We start from the raw sequence: 21,118 nt of genomic DNA on the forward strand, positions 1-21,118 counted from the left end.
CCCACAAGTTACCAAGCTGCATGCATCGGCGTCTATTACTTGCGGGTTATCAGACTCAGGAACCATTAATAACACATATGACATTGATGTTTGACAAAATCCCAATAATAAGAGAGCTATTATCATAACTCTAAGCATCCCCAGCATTCTAAACATCATGCTGAAGCACCAAAAGACTTAAGATTCAATCCTAGAGAAATAATCCTGCACTTGCGTCACCACTGTATAATTTGTTACTCAAAGTCTCTTTAGCCTGAGTTTCAGGGGGTCTTGCATTGATTCGGCTGTCTAGACTTCTTCCTCAACTGGAGATTCCACTGGCCCTTTGATCCGAGTGTCGTGAGTCCAGCCTTTCTCCGCCGTCCTTATTGCCGTTTCGGTCAAAAGTACCGCAGCCCTTCCCAGTCCAGTTGCAATTTAGTCCCTGTCCTTGATTTTACTAAGACCCAATCTCCCTGTTGAATCGGATGAACAGCGAATACAAGGGGTGGAGTCTGTGCCAATAAACTCTGTTTCCTGAGGAAAGACAAAGAGGAGGACAAATCCAGTACATACTTCTTTAAGAACAAATCTTTAGTTTCTGGGTTTGACAGTGGCCAGACGATATGCCTCCACCCATCCGGATAAATGATCAACTATTACCAACATATATCTCAGTCTTCCCACTCGGGGTAATTCGGGATAATCTACTTGGATGCTCTGGAATGTTCTTAGCCCAGGTTCTCTCCCTCCTGGGACTTGTTTCCTTAACACGTTCTTGTTTACGTTTTTACGTGTTATGCATCCCTCACATATCTGTTTGGCTATCACATGTATCCCGTTGCATCCATATTTCCTCCAGACTAAATCACACATTTATTGCACTCACCAGTGGCTCCCCTGATGTCAGACAGCCATCATTTCGCGCATCATTTTGTTTAACATTTCCCTTCCATCAGGTAACATCCAATGTTCGTCTGCTGTTTTTACACCCCCTAAATCTTTCAATTCTTTTTCCTCTCTTTCAGTAAATATTGGAGCTTCCCAAGGACCTGGGACATTAGGTATTAGGGAATAAATCACTGCTTCTTGTGGGTTCAGGGCTGCTTTGTTAGTTACCTCATCGGCCAGTAATGTAGCTTTCCATTCTTTAATTAACAATGAATTAATGCGGTCATGTTTTAAATTAACCATGAATCAATAGGACAGGTCACTGAGAATGTGTGAAGGCATCCTGCCAATTAATATTGATTCAGGCTAGCACAATCGATTTATTATAAATATTAATTATTAATTATATATATAATATAAATAATATAATCATTATCTGTAATTCAGGTTGGAAACACAAGTGACCAAAACATTTTTTTAAAAACTGTACTAGCGCAGTTCTGTTTGTTTACCAATCACTTGTGACTTCTCATTCTGTTTCTGTAATTGTTTTGCTTGAGCACCTTCATTTTTAAGAACCTCAACAGATTTCATAGCACCATTTGCAGTTAATCCAATCGCCAATTTGGTAGCAATATCTCGTCATGAGCGCAAAACTGATTCTTCGTGCCTCTCATCACAGAACTGTGGCCATAATCCAATTAACCCTTTCATTCCTCCTCGCTTGCGCTTAAAATTTAAGGATGACCTTGCTGCCCCCGTATCGACTAGGAAAACGACGTCCTTATTATAAAGTCGCACCTTTAAATTTATCAAGTGTTTCTGGTGGGCCCCAGGGGGCAGGAACCCCTGACACCGCTATTCTTCATAGTGATTCATATGCAATATCGCCCTCTCTGCCCTTTTCAGATCCGGACACTCCTGCTTAATGTGACCTGCGTTTACACAGTAATAACATCCCACCTGTCAGGATTTCCACCTCGATTCCCCTCCCTGTCCACCAAACACCTTAACATCTCCTCCCTTTATTTTCAACATGCTGCCCACCACCATTCCGGTTTCTTTCTCCTTTTAGGTTTGACTTTTTTTATGAACTCATCAACCGTTGGCTACCATTATTTTTGCCTTTTGTTTCTGCTTCTCATGTTACGTTGCCAGATGTTTGTTTGCTCCCTATAACTTCAAATACAAATTCATCAATTTATGCTTGTCTAACTTTAAAGCCTGTTCCTAACTATACATTTTGGAACCTTACCTGTAAATATATGTTTATATAATATAAATTCATTTATTCAGTATTTAATACTTAAAATGTAAAATGCATACAGTTCCTAACTTTGAAATCCACTATAATTACCCTGTTTCATTTCCTTAATTTAATCCTAAAATTAGTTTTCTTAAGTAGTCTTAACCAGTCATTGCTCAATTACAATACCATAGGTCGTGAAATAATCAGAGGTGTCTTAAAAGGATTTGTCTATTCAAGTTTAAAACAACGTCTAATGCATGAATAATGGCCGAATCCAAGGACACAGATATTAACCATTGGATTTTTAAAATTACAATCTAATGTTGAACTGAAACGTTAATTGTCCTCCATAAATCACTGGTATGTAAGGATAAAAGAGATTAGTTAGAAACTGATAGTGAGGCAGTCATGACCTGTAAAAGAGCAGGAGTTAACATTTTATTTCATAATGACTGTAATATCCTTAACCTTAAAATAAATCATGTTAAATTTCCATAATAGAAATCAGATTCAAAACAGTGTCGGATCTCAACCTCCAGGGAACAAAGCACAAACACTCATTCACCAACAAACAAACGTGCATTCAAACCAAATCACAAAGGGTTAAACTTTCTACCAGCTGTACAGGAATTGGGGTTAGAGTCCTCTGGGTATGTGGTTGGGGTTAGAGTCTCCTAGGATTAACTAGATTAATCAATTGGCAAGGGGAACCTCAAAGAATGATTCATCGAACGTATGAGGGATTATTTCTTCGAGTAACACCTCGAGGAACCAAACAGAGAACTGGCTTTGCTATTATATAATGAAGAAGGAGTGATAAGTCATACTGTAGTACAAGATCACCTCAGAAAGAGTGACCGCAAAATGCTGCAGTTTCACATTCAGACTGAAACAGTGAAGAAAGAGTCACAGATGTGAGGTTTGGTGTTGGACAATGATAATTTAACTGGCCTGAAGAAGGGCTTGGCCTGAATGGACTTGGCAAAAAACATTAAAAGTCGGCACATTTGAAGAACAGTGGCAACTACTACGGGAGATAGTCCAAACTCCTTAATTAAAGTGCAATCCTGAGTGGAAGTTGAATTTTAAAAAGGTGAAAAGTGATTCATGTCTCAACAAAGAAGCCGATACTAACATGAAGGTGATAGCCTGGTGGCATTATCACCGACTGCTGGTCCAGATAATGTTCTGGGGACTCACGTTCAAGTGCCGCCATTGCAGATGGTGGAGTTTAAATTCAATATGAACCTAGAATTAAGAGTCTATTGATAATAGTGAATCAATTGCTTATTGTTTGAAACATCCATACGTTTCATGAATGTCCTTTAGGACCGGAAACCGCCATCCTTAACTGATCTGATCTACATGTGACTTTAAATCCACACAAATTTGCTTGACACTAACTGCCCTCTGGGCAATTAGGGAAGGACAATGAGTGTTGTCTAACCAGCGACGCCATCTTCCTATGAATAGAATAAAGAAAAACGCTTTAATTTTTCGCAAACTTTTGCTAAAAACAAAATCAAAATGGCTACGAAGGAAAATGTGTCGAAAACATAAGAATTGTTAAAAAAAACACTTCTCCGAGTCGGCAAAACGTAAAACAATGCTGAACGAAAATGTTGGCCTTTTAGAGAATGAAAACGGCCGGGTAGTAATGGGAAACTCAGAAGTGGCAGAGGTAAAGCCAACACTTCTTGCTTTCACAGTGCAAGATAATCTCTTCCCAAAATTTACGACAACTGCAAAGGATCTTGATGGAAGTACGATGCTGAGGGAAAAAGGTATTAAACACATTGATGGGATTAGAGGGAGGTCAGGCTCTCGGCCTGCAGTCTATTATATTAAAGGAGGTAACAGCAGAGGTACCTAATGTGTTAGTTACGAGATTCAAAAAATCCTTTGATTCTGGAACTGTGCAGAACTATTGGAAAATTAATAATGTGACACTCGTATTCAAAACAAGAGAAAGGAAAAAAATGACAAACTTTAGACCAGTGAGTTTTAACTCTGTAGTGGGGAAGTTTCTTCAGTCAACCATAACGTAAGAAATAACTGAACATTTGGAAAAACAAAGATCCGTTCACCACTGTCAGCACGGTTTCATGATGGGCAGGTTGTGCTTGACATACCTGCTGGAGTTCTTTGAGAATGTAACCAACAATGTGGATCATTGGGATACAGCAACTGCTGTACATCAAAACGTCAGAAGGCATTTGACAAGGTGCTGCATAAAGGACTGATCTAGCAGGTTAGATCCCAGGGGGTTACGGGTAGAATACTGAATTGGAAAAAAGATTGGCTTACTGGCAGAAAGCAGAGCATCGGAATAACTGGTCTTTCTCTGACGAACTAAAACTAGTGAGGTGCTGCAGGTTTCAGTTCTCAGACCTCAACTGTTTACAATCAATCCAAATAACTTGGAAGGAGAGACAGAGTGTAGCAACTAAATTCACAAATGATACTAAACTAGGTGGCAAACAGGCTGTAATATGGGAATAAAGAGTTTACAGATGAATATTGGAAATTGGGGCAGATTGTTATATCTGGCAGATGGTATTTAATGTGGATAAGTGCAAAGTTGAATTTCCTTCCACCACTCCTAATTTCTATGTTCTTGTGTTGCTCCATCTGCAGTTCTTTGAATTTTATGCATTGTTGGTGGCTGGGGTAACATGACTCCTGGGCTTTGGTCAAGGGAGGTGTAGGTTGCTCTGTGTGTCAGGAACAAGACATTAATGTGGAGAAAAGAGCGCAGTTAGGCTTTATTGATTCTCACAGCAGGCCTGGCACCCAGTTGGCCTATCCCTGCTCTTTATTCCTGATGTTTAATGGCCTGGAGTAAACCACATCAAAATGTTGCAGTCAGACAGACAGTCCGTAATTAACTTGCCCTTTTCATAATAAAGAGACAAATTACCATTCCGATCAGAAGTAAATACTTGGCAATTTTTTGAGATTTCAATGACTATTTGCTGCAACTTCAGTCTGAGAAGTGAGTGACAGGACCTCAAAACATTTTAGCATTGTTCTAACTTTATAGTTTAGCTAGTGAGTAAAGATATTACATTATCAACACTGTTGGAAAGTGTCAGACTGTATATCTTATGAAAAATATTTTGAATTATTATAAAATAATACAAACATTGAAAAGGTTAGAAAAGGAAGACGTGAAGAGGATATAAGTCTTTAAAGAGGTCAGGGGAACGGGCAAATATTGTTCTTTGGATCATAGTTCAGAAACTGTGTCTGTGTTTGAGCATGTTGGAGAGTTGAATGGAAAAGTTGTATTATTTCAATGAACAGAATGAGAAACGGAGGCACGAGGAATGGGGAATCTGGATAACAGGACAAACCTCTGCTTCAATATCACATTTTTCAGAAGGCAATGTAAATCTTAAAATATTTTAACACCAAATACATTTAGACCTAGGAAAGTTTTTCTACAGTTTACAGATTAATGGTGAGACCCCTTTCACTTTATAAGTGTGTCTCCTTTTTATTGAGACTACGAGTAAGGGGAAAAGCTGCTCTCTGATCATTCTGTGCATACCCCTCATGCTGTGAAACACCACCACCAGGAGCACCTCTCAACATTCTTTGCTTAAAAGTAAAATCAAGTAAAACAAGCCTCTCTTCAGTTTGAGTACTCTCTTGTCTTAATACTTCAGAAATGTATCACATTTATATGTGTTAAATTTTTCATCAGCAATTGATCTGTCCACCTGAACAGTTGGTTTATACCCTCCTGCAACCTCACACCTTACTCGTCTCTGTGAACCACCAGCTCATCATTGTGTCATCCACAACGTTATTTATCATTCCCCCAAACTCCATTCCCCCCATTCTCATCATCATCATTTATGAAGTTCACTACTTAGCCTTGATTTTCTTCCCGTTCTCTTGTTATTCCTATTTTTGTGAATTTATAGTGAAGTGCGGTTGAGGTTTTTTTATGAGGGAGCCACGAATTTTATTTTGGACATGAAGCTGAATTTGCCTTTTATACTATGCCCTTCTCTATGATTTATTCATAAGGCTTGTACGTAATTAATATTGGATTAGATGTAGGTGGCTTTCTCTGCAACATTTGGGTTTTACGTAGACCCGGGTAATGTTATTTGTATCATTCCTGCAATATTCAGAGCTGAAGGAACTTTCCGTCTGTACGATGAACACAGATGCACAATTTTGTTTGAAAGAGTTCGAGTGATGAGGATAAAGATTCAATTAAATTCTATATTTAGAATCGTGGAAGGAGATTAAACCGTATTGTAAAGTCACGTTGAATTGGGAACAAATAATTAAAACATGTATCCACATTTCTTCATATTGTAAAGACAGTTTCACATAATGTTCTTTGAGCAGCATGGATCTTACAGCTGCTCCTGGGATTGCAGACAGTTGAATATTTAATGTAGTATTTTTTGCAGTTGATATAGTTATTATCGTTTATTAATTTAACATCATTTTTTCTATTTTGTTTCATTTACATACAAAAACAATCAAAAACACCTCGCAATTTTCTTTCAAACGAATTTTTGTTTTAAAAGAGTTTTTTAAGGGTGGTTTACAAAGAAAGGAAAAGTTTATTTCTGTTTTAAAAGGTTTCTTTTATTACATTGCACATGTGTTTTTGCTTTGAAAAATTAATCAGCTCTTTTTAAATTACGGACTTGTACCTTCCTTCCGGAGAGTCCGAGACGTTTTCAGCTTCGGAGGAGACTACTTTCTTCTCGGGATTTATTGAAGAGGAATATTTTTATTGATATAATTAGCTAAATGGTTGATTTTGTTTACCTGTTATATGTTTGATACGTATATGAATATATTTTTCCATTTTTTTAACCGTTATTGTCTGTAGGTAATGAAAGGTAACATCTATATAAGTTGTCAAAAGCAATCCTACATTTATGCATAATGTTATTAAGGCTACATATAAGGTACTGTGAGAGATGGCTAGACGATTTAGTAAAAAATGCTATCCAGCAAATCAGTTAGATAGTTGGGTGACTGTCAGGAAAGATAAGAAGGTAGTTCATGTCAACGGGTGGCTATACATCTATCAATATGCTTTTCTGCTTTTAGAACAGCTGAAGGGGATTGCCTCTCTGAGGAAAATGGAAGGGCAATCAATTATAGGACACTTAGAAATATTCTTATGTTCAGCAGCGTTTGGGAAGAGTTAGTAGAATTATTGCTTCAGTGGACTTTTCTATCAGGGGCATCAACAGGAGATTCTGGGGCAGTGACCGTTAATTTAGGATGGTTTTTGCTTTCCCTGTGCGAGGATTAAGAACGTTTCGAAACATTTCAAGCACGTAGTTAAAGGTGAGATTGAATAGCCAAACATTATTGGAGATAATGGCAGGAATGACACTTTTTAGGGAGATTAAAGCAGTACAGAGTGAACTTAAGAGGTGAGGTAGAGTATTAAAAATAAAACCGTTAAAGCAATACTTTCTTGTTTACTCCCAATGCCAAACTCAACTGGGAAGGAACAAAGGGTTAAAGGAGAAAAATCAATGGCTGAAGAGCTATTGTGTTATTGAGGGATTTCGATTTTTGGGGAAATGGAATCTATTTTACAATAGAAATGACCTGTTCAGAAAAGATTGTTCTAATCAAAACTGGAAAGCAACGAATATCTTAGCTGGGAGATTTGCTCATTCTATGTAGGGAAACTTTATATTGATAGAGACAGCAAGGGGGATATTCCAAGTAGCAGTACAAATAGCAGGATGGTTAGAGAAGTTTATGAATGTGAGGAGAGCACGTCAATTAGAAAAGAAAAACGAGACAGTCAAGATTATATAGTAATTCTGAAGCACGACATTTTATTTATTTCAATGTAAGGGGTCTTACAGGGAAGGCTGAGGAACTCAAGGCATGTTTAAGAATATGGAATTGAGACATCATATGTATTACAGAAAATTAGTTGAGAGATGTTCAAGTCGAGAGTGTATTTATGGGAAAACACAGCAGGTCGGCAGCATGTGAGGATCAGGAAAGTCAACGTTTTGGGCAAAAGCCGCTCATGTGGAATGGGCTGATGAAAGGCTTTTGCTTGAAACATCGAGTTTCCTGCTCCTCGGATGCTGCCTGACCTACTGTGCTTTTCCACCACCACACTCTTGACTCTAATATCCAGCATCTGCAGTCCTCACTTTCGCCTGAAAGATGTTCAAGACTGGGAATTCAATGTTCCAGATGTAAAGGGTCATATAAAGGATGGAAACAGACATGCGGAGGGCAGGGAGGGGGAGGTCTGCCATTTTTGATTAAGGAATAAATTATTGCTGTAACTGGGAAAGATATTTCTGAACAATTATCCAGTTAAAATATTCATGAAGTATTAAAAATAAGAAAATAAAGTTGACTTTGAACAGATTGAACTAAATGCTCATTTGTGACAAATCGTCCATTGAAAATATATTGGTCGAAATTAAAAATAAGAAAGGAAAGAGCACGTTTATTGTATTGTACCATATGCTCTCCTAAAGTAAGAAAGAAATTGTGAAACAAACATAAAGGGAGATCTCGGACATATGTAAGCTTACAATAATGGGGGATTTTAATTTTCTAAAAATTGATTGGGACTACCATAGCGTTAACGGGTTGGATGGTGAAGAATTTGTCAAATGTGTTCACAAAAATTTTCTTCTTCAATATGCGGATGATTCTAACAGAGAAAGAGCTAATCTAGGCCTTCTTTTGTGCAATAGGCAGGGCAAGTGACTGAAGTAAACGTGAGGGCATATTTTGGGTTTTGCAATCATAACTCTATTCGTTTCATAATGGTTATGGAAAATAATAAGTCTTTCATTCATGTTTGCTTTAATTGGAGTACCATAAATTTTAATGGCATGGGACAAGGACTTACCAAGTTTAATTGGAGTAGACTGTTAGCAGGTAAAACAATGTCCGACAAGTGGGAGGCGTTCAACAGTATGACGTTGGGAGTTGAGAGGCATTATGTTCCTTTTAGAGTGAAGGGTAATGCTGGTAAGCTTAAGGAACAATGGACACCTACAGTTATTTAGCTTTTATTCAGGAATCAAAGAAAACCTTACTTTAGACTTAGAGAACTTTATTCAATTTCATTTCTTAGTCAATATAAAGAATGTGGGGCATTATTTCGAGAGAAATCACGAAAGCAAAAACAGATATGAGATAGCATTGACGGATAAGGTTAAGGATAATCCAAAGATATTGTGCAACTACATTAACAGCAAGAGGGTAACCACAGAGAGGGTGAGGTCTCTCAAAGATCATGAAGGATATCAATGTTTTGAACCAATAAGATGGGGAATAAAATCATCCCATTCCCGATTCACTAGACGGCAACAAACACACATTATTGCCTGCAGCTCACATTCATCCAGCTTGAACTCTATCTGCTATTTGTCAATCTCTTGACCTATTTGCTCAAGATCCTTTTGTATTCTTAGAAACCCTTCTTCATTGTCCACGATGCCACCAGTTTTGGTGTCATCCGCAAACTTATGAACCGTGCCTTCGATATTCTCACGCAAATAATTTGCATAAATGACAAACAATGAAAACCCAGAACGAACCTCTGTGCGACACTGCTGGGCACAAGCTTTCAGTCCGAAAAACAACCACCCACCATTACTCTCTGTCTCCTGTCATTGTACCAATGGAAAGAAACCCCACAGTTCTGGCAGTATTGGAGCAGAGAAAAAATGGAATTAACTCTTTTTGAGTCTAACATAACTTGTTCAGAACAGGTTCATCTAAGACTCGATCTGTTTCCTCTGCCCAGATCCTGTGTAATCTGTTGCTTTCCTCCTTCATTTTGCATTTGTATTTCAGATTTCCACTTTCTCTAATATTTTGCTTTTTCTTGGTTGCTCTGGATGTTGAACCCGATTATATTTGGACAATATGCTCCATTCCTGTTCCCATCACTCGTGCCAGTGACGCATGTATTACACTGGAGTCTGTTTCTTCTTTAAGTTCTGAAAATAAATGCGTGGATCTCATCAAAGTAATTTTGATTTAAAAGGCCTTTAATAGACAGCTTCACTTGATGAAAAATTAGGAATAGTACATTAATTATGATATTGTCTGTGCGTTTTATGACGAAGCTTGTCTCCTCAGTCTCTGAACATTTTCAATATATTTCTCTGAATAAGTACAATAAAGGTGGCTGTCACGCAGCCCATCATCTCTGTACCAGCTCGGTATGAGCTGTATTCTCACTCTTACTCTGCTGTAACTCACTATAATGAAATACATTTTGTTATCTATGTCTGTTTTTATTTCTGAATATCCCTTCCAGATATAAACAATCTTAACAACCTGTATAACCTGTGATTAAAAAGTCAATATATAAAATATAACTATGTACTTCACATTTAAAATTGCCCTATTTCATTCACATTGTTGTTCAACATTCCATAAACCAGGGGTCATCTGTTATCTTGCTCTGCATTGCATTTCATTCCATTTGTCAAAAACAGTGATGGCTGAATACTAGTAACTGGGAGATAATGCTGCACTCCCCTCCAGTCACCTCAGCCTCTGGCCGCAGCCTTTTCTGTCTCATAGCCATAACTTTTAATAAACAAAGTTATTATACATTGCTATGGTCAGGCCCGACCCATCACAACATTCTTAAGCACATAGCCCAATCTGCAGTGTTGCCACTTGTTGAAGGTAAGTTTATAGTGGATATTCCCAGAGTGAATTAGTTGGTCTGACAGTCGACTTTTAAACCAACAGAATGCATTTGCAAAAATAAGGAATGAAATACAACGAACCGAAAATACTGTACCTGAACAATTCATCTTTTCCAAAACTGACAGGATATCTCCAATTAATGATGCTGATCCAAATTACTTGCAACAATCCGAATAAACAAACCCCTGAGCAGAAAGAGTAAACATTTCCCCCCAAAAAACTTATCGGTTACAAAGTCAGAGGGCTGAAGGAGTGGGAGAGCGTCCAGTTTCAACACTGAACCTGACTCAACTAACCCTCGAACTGAACTGACCTGTACAGCTGAGAGCTGGCCACATCCCCTTGAATGTGCCAGTTTTTTAAAAGGCTTGAAAGCCCTCTGTCCGAGGCATTATCTGTTAGGCAAAAAAACAAAGGACCCCAATGAAGCATTCAATATTGAGACATGTTGGAACCTTGGGATGTTTAGAACCTCTCTGAAAAAAAAAATCAAGGACAACATAACCTTATCAAGAGACCCCCTGTGTGACAACTCCCCCAATATAAAATCGAATCTTCAATATCCAAAGATGGCATCAGTTTTCAAATCCACCAAAAATAGTGGTACATACTCTAAAATGCGCATATACATTTGTTTACAGTAAACATGCGAACAGGCACCACTACATCCAGATTCAGTGTGTGGAACTTCCATCATTGAGTGTCTCCATTTGCATTGGCAATCACTTTTTCAAGACCTCCACGTGCACAATTTTCAAATTGAATGGCTGTAACAACAGGCCCCAGCTAAACAGTCTCGCATTTTTGTCCTTAAATTTCTCCAAAAAGACTTCACTGGGTTGTGATCAGTGTAAAGGGTTGTCTCCGATATGTTGCGGGCAACGTTAACACTGAAATGTTGTCGTGCCAACACAAAGCTCACAGTCTCTTTCTCAACTGTTGAATATTTCTACTAATGAACGTTCAACTCCTTGGAGAAATACCCAATAGGTCTTTGTGTCTTCTTGTCGATTTCCTGCAGGAGCCCAGCACCGAAATCCACATTTAAATCCACCTTGAATGGTTTTGCATAATCTGGTGTGTCTGATCGTGGGCAGTGGTTACCACATATTTCAAATTCCGCCAAATGCCTTCTGACAGTCCTCTGTCCGCTGAAACTTCTTGCCTTTCTTTAACAATTCAGTGAGTGGAGCAGTCACACTGCGAAAATCAGGTACAAACGTTTGATAAAATCCACTTAGTCCTGCTCTTTTTGTCAACGGTATGGGAAATTCCCCAATTACCTTCACTTTTAAATCTCATGGTACCGTTTATCTATGGCCAATAGCATGGCCAAGGAAGGTGACTTTTGCTTTGGCAGATTCACTTTACGCTCAGTTTACCACCAAGTCTGCCTTCCGAAGTTGATCAAACAAGTCCGCTAGATTCTGTAAGTGTTCCTTCCATGAGTCAGTAAAAATCACAAAGTCATAAATGTACACCACAGGTTGGATAATCCGGCAATTTATTGGTTAGTCCCTGAAATGTGGCCGGCACATTTTTCATACCAAATGTAAGTTGCTTGTCCCACATTTTCAACACAGTCTTCCAACCATGGAACTGGGTATGCATCAACCTTTTTAACTGCATTGATGTTGCGATAGTCCACACATAATCATTGGGTACCATTTGGCTTTGGCACCATGACTATGGGTGATTTCCAGTCACTGTAACACATGTTGATTATGTCATCTTAGAGTATGTATTCAATCTACTTCTGAACCTGTGCCAACCTTAGAGGATTATGCCTGTAACGATGTTGCTTAATCGTAACGGCATCTCTTATAGCTACATTATGCACAATTAGGTGAGTACTTCCAAGTTAATATCTGCATATCTCCCCATGTGATAGTACTAACTCTTTCTGGTCATTTCGATTTTTCTCAGAAAGGTAACTCAATCATTTATCCCAATTTTAGACAACTACCTCATTGTCCACTTTAATTTGTGGAATTAAATTTGTGGATTCTGTGCCGTAATCATTAACACCTAGTTCTCTGGCTGTCCTTACCTGTCAAAGTACCTTTTGTGTCTATTCACATGACATACGCTGTGAGATTTCTTTCTTTCTGGAGTCCCTATCAAGTAGTTACCCTCACTCAATATCCGTTGTATTTGATAAGGCCTACTTAAACTTGCTTTTCAAGTTTCACCTATAACTGGAAGTAACAGTAGAAGTTTTCCTCCTCTCTCTACAAGAATCTCAGGGAGTCCCTCTCCCAATGCAACTCCCAGGTACCTATCACCTTCATCTCCTCCCCCACTCACCCATTGTACTCTATGCTACTCTCTCCCCACCCCCACCCTCCTCTAGCTTATCTCTCCATGCTTCAGGCTCACTGCCTTTATTCCTGATGAAGGGCTTTTGCCCGAAACGTTGATTTCGCTGCTCGTTGGATGCTGCCTGAACTGCTGTGCTCTTCCAGCACCACTAATCCAGTATTTGATTTTCAGCATCTGCAGTCATTGTTTTTACCTTGTTGATTTTAACCCTACTGCGAATCCTCTTGCAAGGATGCCTGCCTTGAAGAAGTTTTCCTCCTCTCTCTACAAGAATCTCAGGGAGTCCCTCTCCCACTGCAACTCCCAGGTACCTATCACCTTCATCTCCTCCCCCACTCACCCATTGTACTCTATGCTACTCTCTCCCCACCCCCACCCTCCTCTAGCTTATCTCTCCATGCTTCAGGCTCACTGCCTTTATTCCAGATGAAGGGCTTTTGCCCGAAACGTTGATTTCGCTGCTCGTTGGATGCTGCCTGAACTGCTGTGCTCTTCCAGCACCACTAATCCAGTAATACCTTATCCCCGATCGCAAAATTGCAATTTTTAAAATTTCCTGTCCGCTTCCTGTTTTATTGCATGCTGCAATACTTTTAAATGCTGTCTAGCCAACTCCCCAGCGCTATTAATCGTTCCTTAGGTTTTGAGACCAAGTCCAAATGTGTGGCCTTTGAACTCTGATTTACTATTTTCTCCTTAATTAATTTTAATGGTCCTCTCACTTAATGCCCCGAAAATAATTCCAGTGGAATGAATTTGCTCTGTTAATTTGGGGCATCCCTGATCACAAAAAGTGCAAATGGAATTCCCTCACCCTAATCATCTGGATAATCCTGATTATAAGCCCTCAACATTGTCTTTAATGTTTAATGTCACTTTCTAGCGCTCCCTGCAATTTTGGATGGTATGCGGTAGATTTGAGTTGCTTTATTCCTAAGCCATTATCGTGATAAATTAGATGTGAAGTTTGAAGCTTGGTCTCACTGTATCTTCATTGGTAGTCCATATCTATTTTTTTTTAAAAAGAGTAATTCCTTTGCAATTCTTTTATCTGTGTTACTGCACCTCGGGATGGTCTCTGGAAATCTAGTCGATGCATCCATTATTGTTAACAAATACTGATGGCCACTTTTTTGTTTGCGATCGAGAACCTAACCAATCAATTAAGACTCCTGTAAAAGGTTCCTCAAATGCCGGAATAGTTAAGAAAGGTGCAGGTTTTATTATCGCTTGTGCTTTTCCAATTACCTGACATATATGATGCATCTGGAAAAATTCAACTACATCCTGTTGCAGCCCAGGCCAGTAAAATGTCTCTGTATTCTGTCTGTTTTTTCATCACTCCTAACTGATGCACCATTCGCATCACCTCCTTTCTGTACCCCATTGGCAATATGACTTGATGAATCTCTTCCCATTTCTCATCTCCTTGAATATATGTTAGTCTCCATTTCCTCATTTGGACATCATTTTTAAGATATTTACACTTAGGGATACATTCAAAATTCCTAACGTATATGTTTTTTTGATACAACTGCTTTAAACTTTTATCTTTCTGCTGTGACTCAATAAGTTTAGCTGAGCAAAAAATATTTACATGATCACCTATTTGCACCTGTTTTGCCTCACCTTTCTGATGGAACAAGGTATCTGCTCATGCCACTTAAGATTCCTTATCTTTAAGTTTTTGGTATTTTCTGTTTCAACTGGTGACATTGGGACTTTGTTACCCACAATCAGTAAAGTTTCCAGGATAAGATTCCTACATTGATTCAGTTGCTTGCATATCCACTGGCTTTTGAACGAGAGTAGCAGTGATCCAACCACTGAATCAGCTATATTTTCTGCAAGGATAAATTTTATTGCTGGAGCTGAGACTTTGTCCAATACACCTACCACAATTTCCCCACACTTTTCTGGGCACGCTATGCTCACTTTACATATTTTTGCACCTTTTGTCTCCTGGTGAATTCACTCTAGCAGTACTTTTCTGGAAATAGTCCTTCAGGAGTATATATCTCCTTACCTTTTCACAAGAGGATTCTGTGTCTCTTAATATTGCATCCTCTTTACCTGCCCTATGTGAATAAAATTCCCTTTGCAGGTATATATTCTCAGCAGATCTGGCACTTCCTCCTTAACAAACCTCCAATCAGCTTGTACACTCTGATGCAGCTTTCTAGCTTCCACTGTGCTTTCTGTTACCACTCCGACAAAACTCCCAGACTTTACTTTTTATTCCTGCATTTGTGCTTTTTTTTCTGAACCCACCAAAACAGTGATTTCATGTGTCCTAATTTGTTGCAATGAAAACTTTTTAACTTTGAGCTTTTTATCTTGTTTGCCTCCTTCACGTATTGCCTTTTTACCCTGTGTTAAGTTCTTCACCGCGATCTACATCTCCCTTTCTACGTGGGGATTTCTCTTTGCCAAAATTTCTATCCATCATGGACTGAAATTGATTCTGGAAGCCAAAACAAGTTTTATAATCATAATCTCTATTCATAATCATCAGCCACAAATGGGCTTGCACTATGTGAATGCTTAAACTCCTTCAAAGAAATTGTCCCTCGAAGAGGATCTTGTGTTTGCTCTCTTTTTAAAGCTCTTATCCATCTCTCAAAATTACTTTGTTTGATCCTTTCAAACTCAATATGGGTTCGACCAGGATCCTTCCTTAAATTCCTGAAACGTTGTCTGTAGGCTTTTGGCACATGCTCATATGTAAATTTTTCCCTCCTCATACTCCCCAGATCCCTCCTCAGATAGTGTTGTACATACCTCACTAGCTCTACCTACCTGTTCTGTTTGGGTCAACAAAACCTACATGGTCACTGCCCACTGAAATTCTTCAGCCACTTTCCTCCTCATTAATCTAGGCAAGCTGTGAATATACTGAAACACGTTTCTCACCAGGCTTTGGGACGACAATGGGATTGCCCATCCTCCGTCTGTTCCTCACTCAGCTTACCTTCAGCATTCATCCTCATCCTTTAAAGCTGACTTTCCATTATAAGCGACCTTCTCTGAAGTTCAAATGCTCCCTCTTTTTCTTTCACTCCTGCTGAAGCTATTAATTTTTTTTCTCTTTCCTCTGCTAAACCTATTCGTTATCTTTCTTCCACTTCTGACTTTAGTCGTAGCTCAAACTGCTTCATCTCTGCTTCTAACTCAAGCTGCTTCTTTTGCAATTGAAGTTTAGTCATCCCACAGATCCTGATTGGGTTTCCAGCAAATTAGAATGCTGAGCTACTGCTGTAATCATCTCCTCTTTCCTCACATCAGAGGGTAGCTTTCACTCCCTTTGTCTACTAATTCCTGCGGCTTGGACTTATGTGCATTTTGTAAAACCCCCAAGGTCACTTCCTCCACCTCCAAAACAAGCTTTGTTCCTGCAGGAACCATTGCTATCTGAAGGTCTGTTTACTCACCTAATCAACACACGAAGTAAGAGACAATATCACCTGCCACTCGCTGTCTAAATTCCGCGAAGGCCCCTAATCTGTTATGGACCAGACCCGAACCCTCAAAACATTTTAAGCAGGTAGCCGGATGATAAATTTGCTACTTGTTGAAGGTTCGTGTATAGCTGACATTCCCAGAGAGAATTAGCTGGTCAGACTGCCGAGTTTTAAACAAATGACATTTATTTGCCAAATTACCAAATTAAACATAAGGAACCGAAAATAGAATACCTGAATAACGTATCGTATCCGAACCTGACAGGCTATCCCGATTTAAAGATGCTGTTCCAATATACTTGCAACAATCCCAATAAACAAAACCCCTTAGCACCAAGAATAAAACTGACACAACTGCTGACAGGTTATAATGTCGGAAGGGCAGAAGGAGGCAGAGAGCGTCCAGTGACTCTGACTCAACTAGCCCCTGAACTGATCCAACCTGTCCAGTTGTGGGAGCTGGACAGGTCCTCCTGATTATACAGGGTACTTTTTAGAGACTTGAAAGGCTTCTTGGATGAGGCATTATCTGTTAGGTATAAACAAATGGACCACAAAGAACCTTTCAAAATTCTGACATATTGGAATCTTGGGTCCTTTAGACCCTCTTTCAAAAGAACCAAGGACAACATAACCCTGTAAAGGGACTGGCTTTGTGAGAACATGCCACATTTGGCTTTGGACTGAATTCCAAAACTGTAAGTCTTACCGCTTTGAAGCCAATATAATGTATTAAGGTGTTTGTTAGTTTACATAAAACAGTGCTCAATCATATTGTGTGTTGAAGATTCAGCATTGTCACGAGTGGAATGTCCAGACATATCCACACTTCCTGTGTATGGTCAGGGCAAATATATCCACTGAGAATCTGTTGCTTGGCGCCTGTTCTAGTCAAGGAGAGACCAGCATGGAAACCACATCTAGATTGTGATTTTATTTTGTGGATGGTCATGGTGGAGCGTTCAGGTGGTTACAGTATTGCAAATGAATAACACAGCAGAATCATCTAACCCGCGATAAGAAAACGTCAATAATTCTCCCTCACAATTAACTTCACGAGAGCAAATGGAAATGGGAGATGTGACCATTAGCCAGCGATATCAACATTCAATTCAATCCAGTTGTTATTTTAAACTGAAGGTCGTATTCCAAAAGGAGTTATCTGGGTCTGTTTGTTCAATGACTGTGATTGATGTCACTCTCCATGAATCCTAATTATGTCACTGGATGGTTTTCCTCTTCTATTTGTACAGGGCTTCTTCCAATGCTTTATCCCATTATTGATGCAGATGTATCACCAGCAACACTGACAAGGATCAGCAGTTGCAGCGACAGGGAAAGGAGAGATCAGAATCTGAGAACCATAGACTGGAATGTTCCAACAATGGGCCAGAATCTGAGAACAGTAGATGGAATATTTCAACAGTGGATCAGAATCTGACAGCATTAGACTGGAATATTTCAACAGTGGATCAGAATCCGAGAGCATTAGACTGGAATATGCCAACAATGGATCAGAATCTGAGAACAGTCGACTGGAATGACGCAACAATGGACAGGAGTTTATCTTGGGGTCTTTTGTATCTTTCCTGGTATTGGCACATATTACCAGATCGGATATTAGGTGTACTGCTGATTAGTCAGGCTGGTTACTATCCCATGCTCGCTATTGTTGGTGTTCCTGGTAAGTCTCCCCATCACTATCGATTTATTAATCCCATGGTGAACTTCAGTGCTATTTCTGTTATCTATATTTAGTAAATACTGAAACTATTGTCGTCAGTTTCAAATACAAATGCATTCATTACCCACAAATTTCAGAACCACCCACACACTCGCACACATAAACATCTGAAAACAAGACTGTTCACAATCACAAAGTACCTATTTTCCCCGAATTGATTTATGTCTTGGTATTCTCTCCATCACCAAAGCTACTCACTCCCAGCTCCATGGTAGCGCCAGACCCTATCTTGACGTCAGTGTGAGTGCTAAATAAACCATTATCTATACCTTGGTAAAAGTTAGACTTTATGGTTCCTGTTCTCTTCTAATCACTCTTTCCGTTACAAATGTTTCCATCAAAATCTTGTTCTTGTCTGTAAAGTAAATTCATGACAGGGACACGGTGTCAGAGTAGTAATGTCGCTGGCCACGTAATTCAGTGGCCCAGGTAACTACACTGTGGACACTGTTTCAAATCCTATCACAGATGATGACAGAACTTAAATGCAAATGACAGGAACTGGAAATAAAAGTGAATTTTACTCGTACAATCCCACCAGCACTTTGTCAATAAGTTTATCTATTTCACTGTTGTCCTTTGGTGATTAAATCTCACATTATTGCCTGGTCTGAATTAAGACTGACGTCAGACCCAATACCTTAAGGAATGGCCTCACAGTAAAAGGCATTTAGTTAGGTCCACAAATGCTGCCCTGTCAGTGATGCAGACATCCCATGAAAGGTAGGGGAAAAAAATGCCTCTAGAGATCAGAAACAAAAGGAACGAGTAAATGCCAGAGAAACTGAACAGATTTGGTAGCCTCAGGTCGAGAGAAAAATAGAAGTGAAGTTTTGCGTCCAATCACCATATATCAGAACTGAATGCAGCTGGGAAATAGTGTGTTTGATGTTGATGACAGGGATGGCTGTTGTGAAAGGGAGAAGGAGTGAGTTGAATAGATAGAGAAAGAGAGAGGTAGAGAGAAAGAAACAAACAGAGGGACTGTTGATGATTAGCTGGAGTCGAAATAATAGTCCAGACTAATCTTATTTATTTTTCTCATGTTCCCATATTACTGAAATGCATGCCCATGTGAGGTGTACATCAAAGTCCCAGTTTGAAGTGAGCTATGTCCCTTTGTCTCTCTTCCTTGAGTGTCATCATCTTCCTTTATTCAGTAATGGGATGTTGGGCCAGTAATGAATTCCTTTCCTGATTGTCCTTGAGAAGGTGTTGGTGAGCCGCCTCCCTGATCCACTGCAGCCTGTGGGCTGTAAGTAGTCAGTGTTGAGATCCGCCCGGTTTCATTTCTTTGAAAATTTTAGTGAGTGATATAACGGAGCGGCTGGCTTGGCCATTTCAAACTACAGCTGTGTGTTAACCACAGTGCTGTGGTCTGGAGTTGTATGTAAGTCCGACCGGGTGAAGACAGTACATTTCCTTCTCTGAAGTGCATTAGTGTTCCAGGTAGGACAAACACAATGGTTTCATTAGATTCTCAATTCCTGATATTTTATTGAATGCAAATTCCAACATTTGCCGTGGTGGGATTCGAAACCGGGGTCTCGGTTATCACCTGAGTCTCTGGGTTATTATTCCAGAGAAAATACAGCTAGGCCATCACTTCCGCAGCATCTGCAACCATCTCCAATGGCAATAGTGGTGTTGTTGTTGGCGTGGCTGTGCTTAAAGCATGGCGTTTTTCAAGGCAACAAAATGATTTGGCAAAACATACCATCCTTCTCAGTTTGTATTTATGCGAAGGTGAGATGATGGGAAGTGTTCTTGGTGAAAAGGAGGTGGATGTCCTTGGTCATGAGCCACTGATAGAATTCATACGGAGCAGTAGGTAATCAGCACAGTAATGTACAGTGTCCTTCATTGTAAAATGATGGAAGTATAAGTGTGAAGACTCCTGACTGAATTTGTAAAGTGATATTGAAACAGTACTTGGGAAGCTGTGATCAGATTTTCTCTCCTTTATGAGGAATGATCTCCTTGCCACAATGAGACAGAATACAGGCAATGCGCCAGAGTAATCCCTGTGTTGAAGGTACCACAAGGAGAGTGTGAAGGAAATGAGTCCTTAATCTGTAATGCGAAAAAAGAATAAAAAGTGATTGCAATAAAACTTGAGCGTTATGGAGCAATATTCATTATTTTCAAAACTAAGCATTGATACCATTAAATATTACGTGTTTCCCGCAATTTATGTTTTCTCAATTGGACAAATATATGATAGGGAATGTTAAGAAGTACGTGGGCCAAGTGCAGGAAAATGGAGTTAGCATAGATGGACATTTTAGTCTGAATGGACCAGTTTGGGCTAAAGGGCCTGTTGAACTCTATGACTCTGTGATAGTTTACATGTCCCTGTGGAGCCCCCATGTTGGTTGAGAGACAGCTCCAGGCTCTGACCAAACTCTCTCCGTCTCAATGCACGGTTGGAGTGAGACCCTGCACTGAGCATCATGTTGTTCACAAACTTGCCATGAGCCACATTCTGACAGGGTTGGTCACTCTCAAAAGCTTCTGACATCCATACAGAAGACTAGCCCTGTCTTCTCGGAGATGGAAGATGCCTCCTTGAGATGTGCCACAAACCATCCGGTGTGCGTCCTTACCATCAGCAAACCATGTTAATGTAACACGTGTGAAACATTAGCAAAGGAGCCAGGAGGCACAACATGGAGCAATCTGTCTATGCAGCCTCTGCTTCATTAGTTTGTAGTGTTGCAGCATCAATTACATCCTCCTATTTCAGTGTAACTGTTTGGACGGGCT

The sequence above is a fragment of the Chiloscyllium punctatum genome, unplaced genomic scaffold (genome assembly GCF_047496795.1).
Source record: "Chiloscyllium punctatum isolate Juve2018m unplaced genomic scaffold, sChiPun1.3 scaffold_81, whole genome shotgun sequence".
Taxonomy (NCBI): Eukaryota; Metazoa; Chordata; class Chondrichthyes; order Orectolobiformes; family Hemiscylliidae; genus Chiloscyllium; species Chiloscyllium punctatum.